We start from the raw sequence: 7,736 nt of genomic DNA, 5'->3' as shown, positions 1-7,736 counted from the left end.
ATAGTCTTATAATTTCATATGCTATTGCCCAAATGTAAGTGTTCTCATTAATTATGACTCTTCAAAATGGAACAGTTGGGTATATTTTTGCGCATCTTCATCTCATTGTCATCTACACAGGTTGCTAATATTACATTGATTTAAATATAGATCTAGGTAGGCTAGAAGGAAAAGAGTTACTGTTCATATTTTACAAGCTCAGAAATCCTGAATTTGGTTGTGGATTTGTATTGTGCTGCATGGAGATAAAATAGAACTTCAATTTTCTTTTTTTCCTTCTTTTTTTTTTAGCCCCCAACAAATTGACTGGCTATATTTATAATGTTCAGTTGTTTCAGTAGCTTGTAAACCACAATCCAACTTAGGAAAGAACATACTTCATGTTTTCACTATTTGCTTTGATTTGTGCATGAGACAAAAAAAATGAATGAGCCAAACTTAACAAAATTGTATAGACAAATGACTGCATACAATTATTCTAGAGAATTTATTTTGCATTTATGATTTCCTTTATCCTAATCTCTGCATTTTAAAAAACATAATACACTGTCTGTCACACACATGAACACACACATACACACACCCCACACACTACTATTTCAGATATATACATATTAAGGATTGGTAGAAAGAGGTTAGGTGTATGTATGTTTAATTCACTTTAAAACATTAAAATCTTTGCAAATGTGTTTATATAATGCTAAAATAACAAGATGGCAAATTAAAATATTTTTATTTAGCATTTGATTTACATGTTATAAAATATGTAAATATTTAGTACTCCGTAAACTAAGCACCTGGGTGATAAATTATTTACTTCTAATAAAGATGCTTTAATGTTATATCAAATGGGTTATATATTATCTAATCCCAAGCGTAAACCACTACCATTTAAAAATTTAATGAAAATGAATTGGATATGAAAACAGTTCAATCTATGTTATAGAATAAAACTATAATAGACAAAAATAGCACCCTCAAAGATTATGTTTAATATTATCCCAAATAGGTAAATAAAATACGTGAGTTTTAGTGATTTACAAAACAGGTCTTTTAAAGTAAATTTAGAACAAATAAAATCAATGGTTTATCCACAAAGTATTTTAAAAAGGTCAGTGTTACAGATCATTACATTTCTAATACTGAATTTAGAATGGGGTTTAAATGAATTTGTTTTCTCCTCTTAGGCAAATTGATATCTCTGTGGAGGGAGGGGTGATAGAAAAAAACACACAACAGTGCATGCATATGTGTGTGATGTGTGCACGTGTCTGCTTTAACTGAAAAACTAAGAAACTAATGAAATAACACTCCAGTTGTTTAAATGAATAGAATGTTCTCGAGCAGGTAAAATGTTAGGCTTTATTCAAAGTGAGAAATAGGACTGTTAGCCCTGCGTTTCTGATTCCTGAGCCCACCAATGTTTCTTTGCCTGCCCAAAGAGCCAAAAACCATATAACATCCCAGCAGAACAGAACATGTAAGGTTAACCTTCTCCTTCCACTTGAACCAATTGTCACAAAATGGAATCTAGTGGAAACACACACACACACACACACACACACACACGGCTCCCCAAATGCACATTGAAAAGTAATCCATTTTTCACTCATCAGATAACAACACTTAATGACTTGGGTAACTCAGCTTCACTTTCCTATGGCCTTAATGAAAAGGCCAGTTCCTTCCATTAGGAAATCAGTGAGATGAATCGTAATGAAAAACTGTGAAATTCTGCCAGGATTTAGCAAGGGCCATGAATAGCCCAGCTTAAAAGTTGAACTTCTTGTTTTCCTTCCTGTGTGGCTCTCTTTGAAAAGACGAGAAAATGGTACATTGGGGTTTCGGAAACTCCATCACAGAGTATGAGGCACTGCCAACTGGTTAGGTTCATCCTAGGTAAACAAAAACCATGGGGGCATTAGGAATACAATGACCAGAGGACAAATTTGAAAAAAAAGACAAAGCAGCATGTTGAGATTTTCTTGCTACTATAGTGAGGGTGGAGAAGAGATCCTATTTCATAGAAAATAGCACGTGCAGGGCTCAGAGTCCTGGCACATTAAAGTGTTTGGTGTCTCGTGTGCTTGTCACCCATGTGTTCTTTTCTGCCAGCACACTGCTCGCAGTGAGTTACGCTGTTAGTTCCACTATAACGTGACATAGTGGTCCTCAAAATTACCATACTATGCATCATCTTCAGTAAAAATCACAGGACTTTCAACAAAACAGAATTGGGAGCATAACACTCCACAATGTTACCAGAAGTACATTTTTAAAAAAGATAAGGACCTTGGCTAAGCATGGTGGCTCATGCCTGTAATCCCAGCACTTTGAGAGGCCGAGGTGGGAGGATCACTTGAGGCCAGGAGTTTGAGACCAGCCTGGGCAACATAGGCAGACTCCCTCTCTACAAAACATAAAAAATTTAGCTGGGCATGATGGTGCCTGTGGTCCCAGCTGCTCAAGAGGATGAAGCGGGAGGATCCCTTGAGCCCAGGAGTTTGAGGCTACAGTGAGCTAAGATCTTATCACTGCACTCCAGCTTTGGGAACACAGTGACACTCTTCCTCTTAAAAAATTAAAAATAAAAAAATATGATAATAAATAATAAAAAATAAGAACCTAATGAAAAGGGTAGCATAGTTTTGCACATGGTCATTGTTAAGAAATGCATAGATACTATAATAAATACGACATTTTGCCTTGAAAAAACTGAAGTTTACTCATGGAAGTGGGCACTGGAAGAAATGTTTGCTGTTTTTGAGTTATCGTGAAGTTGTCTGAAATCTGATGGAAACTTGTAACACCAGGATGGGTGAGCTTATACCGCACTGTGAACTGAGGTGGCTGGGAGATGATTGATTTTCTGCGTGTATTCTTACACAGATCAATTGAGCTGGGTGCAGATTTTATTGCATTTACTCTCAGAGGCAAAATTTCACATTGGCAAATAGAAAGTTGGCTCAAATTTTATGCTATGCTCAAGCAGACACATGTTCAAATTGTTCCCTCCTATATCAAGTGGATTGGAAGTAATTTGCATTTTAAAAACAAGTCTTATAGTATAATTGACTCTATTCTTGGATTATAACTATTTAATGCCTAAACAGTCAAATGAAGAGTGAAACTTTTTTTTTTAAACTCCATGGAGATTGTCGAAAACCTGTTTAGTGTTTTGCAGACATACAAATAATTCTACTTTTATATTTTTCACCTTTCCACAGTAATACTGTATATACGGTAGCCAAAGAAGTTGTTCAAGAGTTTCTTTTATTCTTATACATGGAGTGCCTTAGTGACTAGATTATGTTATCCTTCCAACTCATCTTCCATCTTTTATCCTAGACTTCAATTTTTAATTCTGCTATTTGTTTCAGATCTCAGTTATACCATTCTAGAGCATATCAGCTCACCAGTGTTACACTCCAGGAAATTTATCTTACCCTTGAAACATTCTTTCCTTTTTGTTCATCTAAAGTTAGATTTGGTTGCTGTGGTGGTGGTTCTTGTGTTGTGGGCTTTTTTCCCTCAATTCTGTGGCACCAGTTCACTTACATAAAACACCCAAAGTAAATGCTTTTCAATATATCTCATCTGGTTTTTCAGCCATGTGCAGATTTACAATCTTCTCTGTCTAGGAATCTCACTTTTCCTAAAGTATTTTACAAGGATCCAATGTATATATAAAACAACAGGAACACCCACACCATGCTTGGCCTCTTTTCCATCATGTTTTTAATGCTAACCAAAGAAAACAACCTATAAAACACGCACACACGTATGTACACGGCAGATTTTCTTGTAAACATCCCTTCCATGATTAAATTGATTCCTGAGGAATTGGCTAAGATTACCAGTACCAAAGGTCATTTTCAAAACTTCCTGTGTCCCTGAAAATGTTTTGTGTTAATAATATGCATTAGTTTTATAGCCACTTAAGAATATCCCTTTTATGTCAAAGCAGAAACAGAGAGCCAAGATGAAAACAAGGAGAAAATCCCAACACCTCTATAGAATCAAACGCATATCGACTTTTGAAAATAAAAGCAGAGTTTTGAAAGACCCACTAACAGATTCAGTCTCTTGATACTTTATCTGAAGGCCTACAGACAGAAAGCAACGGGAAGCTGTCCCATTCAGGGACAGAATCCATGAATTGATCTGGACAGGATGATAGATGAGGAACAGGGGAGAAAGTCAGGGCTAGGATCTCTCTCACACACACACACAGACACACACAAAAACAGAGGAAACAAATTCTCAATGTTCATAAACTTCCCAAACAAGATTACTTTGCCATTTTTAAAAAAAGAAAATAAGGCTGGGCACGGTGGCTCACGCCTGTAATCCCAGCACTTTGGGAGGCTGAGACTGGCGGATCACCTGAGGTCAGGAGTTCAAGACCAGCCTGACCAACACGAAGAAACCCTGTCTCTATTAGAAATACAAAATTAGCCAGGCGTAGTGGCGCATGCCTGTAATCCCAGCTACTCAAAAGGCTGAGGCAGGAGAATCGCTTGAACCCAGGAGGAGGAGGATGAGGTGAGCTGAGATCGCACCATTGCACTCCAGCCTGGGCAAAAAGAGTGACAGTACGTCGCAAAAAAAAAAGAAAAGAAAAGAAAAAGAAAAAAACTTTAGAGAACTTTTAAAACTTCACAACATTTAGGAATTTTTTTAAAAAGTATAAATCAGTAAATATCTATCAATCAACCACCCCTGGTCCTTCCTGGGGAACTTTGCTTGTCCTACCAAATGAGTATAGTATGTGAATGTGATATTTACTTTCTAGAATTGAAAGGAAATCGGTATATGTTTCATACAGGGAGACAAGATTTCATTGATGTCTTACCTATATTCTTTGAAGACAAATGTTTCCATTCCCTTTATGAAAGCAATATATTTTGCTTTGTCAGAATGACAAATTGAAATACGAAACACAATTCACTTTCATAAACCATAGATGGCTAGAGAGTCACTTTTCTTTTTTTCTTGAATACTAGAAACTATCAAAACCTGAAGTTTGATTGAGTAACTATCCCAAATCTCCCAAGATTGCTCATGAGCTTTCTAAAGTTTTAGGCAGACAAGGGGAATTTTTTTTTTTTTAAATCAGATTCTTTTTAAAATGGGAACTCAAATTACCAATGCCCTGCCCTTATTGGGTTACTGTTGTCATATGCTACATGAGAGACTTTGTCTCATATGATTGTAATTACCAACATAACCAAGCTATTAGAGTACTGCATCATGGCCAGCCTATAATACTGCCTAAAGTGATTTTACAAAAAAAAAAAAAAAAAAGAAAGAAAAAGAGCTACAGATAAATGAGCTATAGGGATTCCAGAGGCAGAAACTTTGAATTGTACTGTGTATTCGATTTGATAGCCTGGTCTGAAGCCCACTCATTTGGTCCAGCTCAGATATTAGTATTTGGAGGAGAGCAAAAAACAGTGTAATCAGCCCAAAGTACTCATGTCTCCTCAGTTCTAAGCTTGTGACAGGTGACATGTATATAGATCCTTGGGACAGAAGGGGTAAGAAATGAGAAGAGCCTCATGGTGACAAAAGCCAGCTGAAACTCCTAAATATAAGTGCAAGTTGTTTGAGTAAAAAAGGGGAGTCAGTGGGAGAAAATTCCACAAGGAAATTATCATGTCGAGCTATGAATAGCAGCTATCTCCTATGTAGCATTTGCTAAGTGTCAGGCAGTCTGCTACGTGCCTTGTGTGTGTTATCTTGCTTAATCCTTCTAACCCTCCTTGCAAGTAAATACAAAATCATTACTCCCATTTTACAAATACAAATATTAGCCCGAAAAAGTTAACCTCAAAGGCACACAGCTAGTAAGGGTGCCAGGTTCTCTTCGTCAGCGTTCTCCCTCCCACTCCCATCCTTTTGCATATGGTACCTGGGGCAGACTAGAAATGACCTGGTCGGTGTCTTTAATCTAAGCAAGAAATGTACTCTGGACTTAAAATTATTTTTTTAGGTGTTCTGTAAAGAGGAAAATGCACATTGGCAGAGCCCAGGAATTGACTGAATGTTAATTTTCCTAGATGTTGCAATTATTTTGAAAGGAAGTAGGAAGCAGCAGGAGCCAAACTTCCTTTAAGTCTCATCTTCACCATGAGTGGGCCAACGTGTTGTGTTAGTCATTTTTCTTCCTTCAACTCTCACCATTTCTTAAAAACCTTTCTTTTCCTCTGAGTGTTGGAACAGGGCTTATGTTGTCACCGAAGTCATCTGCAGGGTTAGTTGCGAGAAAACACCAATCTCTCTTGAAATAAGCACGCTTACTGGAGGTCACACAGGGCACTTGATTCATTTCCTGGAACGATTTTGAGCCCTTGAAACTGATACTGATTTGGAAGTGCCTGGATGTTCTGAACACCCAAACCACAGTATCATTGTAAAAAAAGAAAGTCAAGAACTGGTACTATGGGATTACCCTAATGGCACTTTCATTTGACACTATAAAGAACAGGTTGAAATTTAAGAACTTGAGAAGATCTCAGTAAAGACAAAGAATTATGAGGTTGGAAAGGGATGTTCATTCTCACTTCAAAATCTGCAGGAAAAGTTGCCCAGCTTCATTTGTTCCTTAACTATATTTTAATGACAACAATCCTGTATGGTGACTTCCCCAGAGGGTTACTTCCGGTCAAACAATGTCAATTATAAATTTTAAATCTCATGAGACTGTTTACTTTAGCATTCAATTACCCAAGCTATGTTACTAAATGTTATTATATTTATTTATTTATTTACTGAGATGGAGTCTTGCTCTGTCACCCAGGCTGGAGTGCAATGGCACAATCTTGGCTCACTGCAAGCTCCGCCTCCCGGGTTCACACCATTCTCCTGCCTCAGCCTCCCAAGTAGCTGGGACTACAGGCGCCCGCCATGCCCGGCTAATTTTTCATATTTTCGGTAGAGACGGGGTTTCACCTTGTTAGCCAGGATGGTCTCGATCTCCTGACCTCGTGATCCGCCCGCCTCGGCCTCCCAAAGTGCTGGGATTACAGGCGTGAGCCACCGTGCCCGGCTATGTTATTGTACTCATGGGTAAAATGACCAAATTTCATGAGGAAAAAATAGATCAGGATATATGGTCCAGGCAAATATGTTTCTGATTTGTGAGCTCATTTCCAAATAAACCACATTTAATTATCCCTTTGATGGATTGCTTTTATTAAAAAAACACCTGAGGGAATATAGGCAAACTGCCATAGAAAACCTGATTTCATGGTAATGGGGCATCTTTCCGAAGCATGAAACAAAAATAACTGTCACCATTTTGAAAAACCTTAAAGGCTTAGCAACCTCAATATTCTACCATTTTTATTTATTTTTAAAAATTTTAGTTTATTTTTTTTCAAGACAGAGTTTTGCTCTTGTTGCCCAGGCTGGAGTGCAATGGTGCAATCTCAGCTCACTTCAACCTCCGCCTCCTGGGTTCAAGCGATTCTCCTGCCTCAGCCTCCTGAGTAGCTAGGATTACAGGCATGTGCTAATTTTGTATTGGCTGGCTAATTTTGTATTTTTTAGTAAAGATGGGGTTTCACCATGTTAGTTGGGCTGGTCTTGAACTCTTGATCTCAGGTGATCCACCTGTCTCAGCCTTCCAAAGTGCTGGGATTACAGGGATGAGCCACCATGCCCAGCTATTACCTTACTTTTTTTAAAGGAAGAAGGAAAAGAAGAAAAGAAAGAAGGGAGGAAGGGAGGAA

General features: G+C 37.8%; 1 long non-coding RNA gene across 1 annotated transcript in view; it reads right to left on the bottom strand.

The window, feature by feature from the left end:
* Positions 1-973: 973 nt before the first annotated feature.
* The window catches only part of LOC105546259, a 13,502-nt gene continuing 6,739 nt past the window's right edge, over positions 974-7,736 (bottom strand). Inside the window, exon 2 of the long non-coding RNA XR_001007106.1 lies at positions 974-1,895. This is a non-coding gene — a long non-coding RNA (uncharacterized LOC105546259). The remainder of the gene's footprint in view (positions 1,896-7,736) is intronic.

This window comes from Mandrillus leucophaeus, unplaced genomic scaffold (assembly GCF_000951045.1).
Source record: "Mandrillus leucophaeus isolate KB7577 unplaced genomic scaffold, Mleu.le_1.0 Scaffold1, whole genome shotgun sequence".
NCBI classification, from domain to species: domain Eukaryota; kingdom Metazoa; phylum Chordata; class Mammalia; order Primates; family Cercopithecidae; genus Mandrillus; species Mandrillus leucophaeus.
Note: the sequence above shows the minus strand (reverse complement) of the source record. Positions and strands in the feature narration are given on the sequence as shown.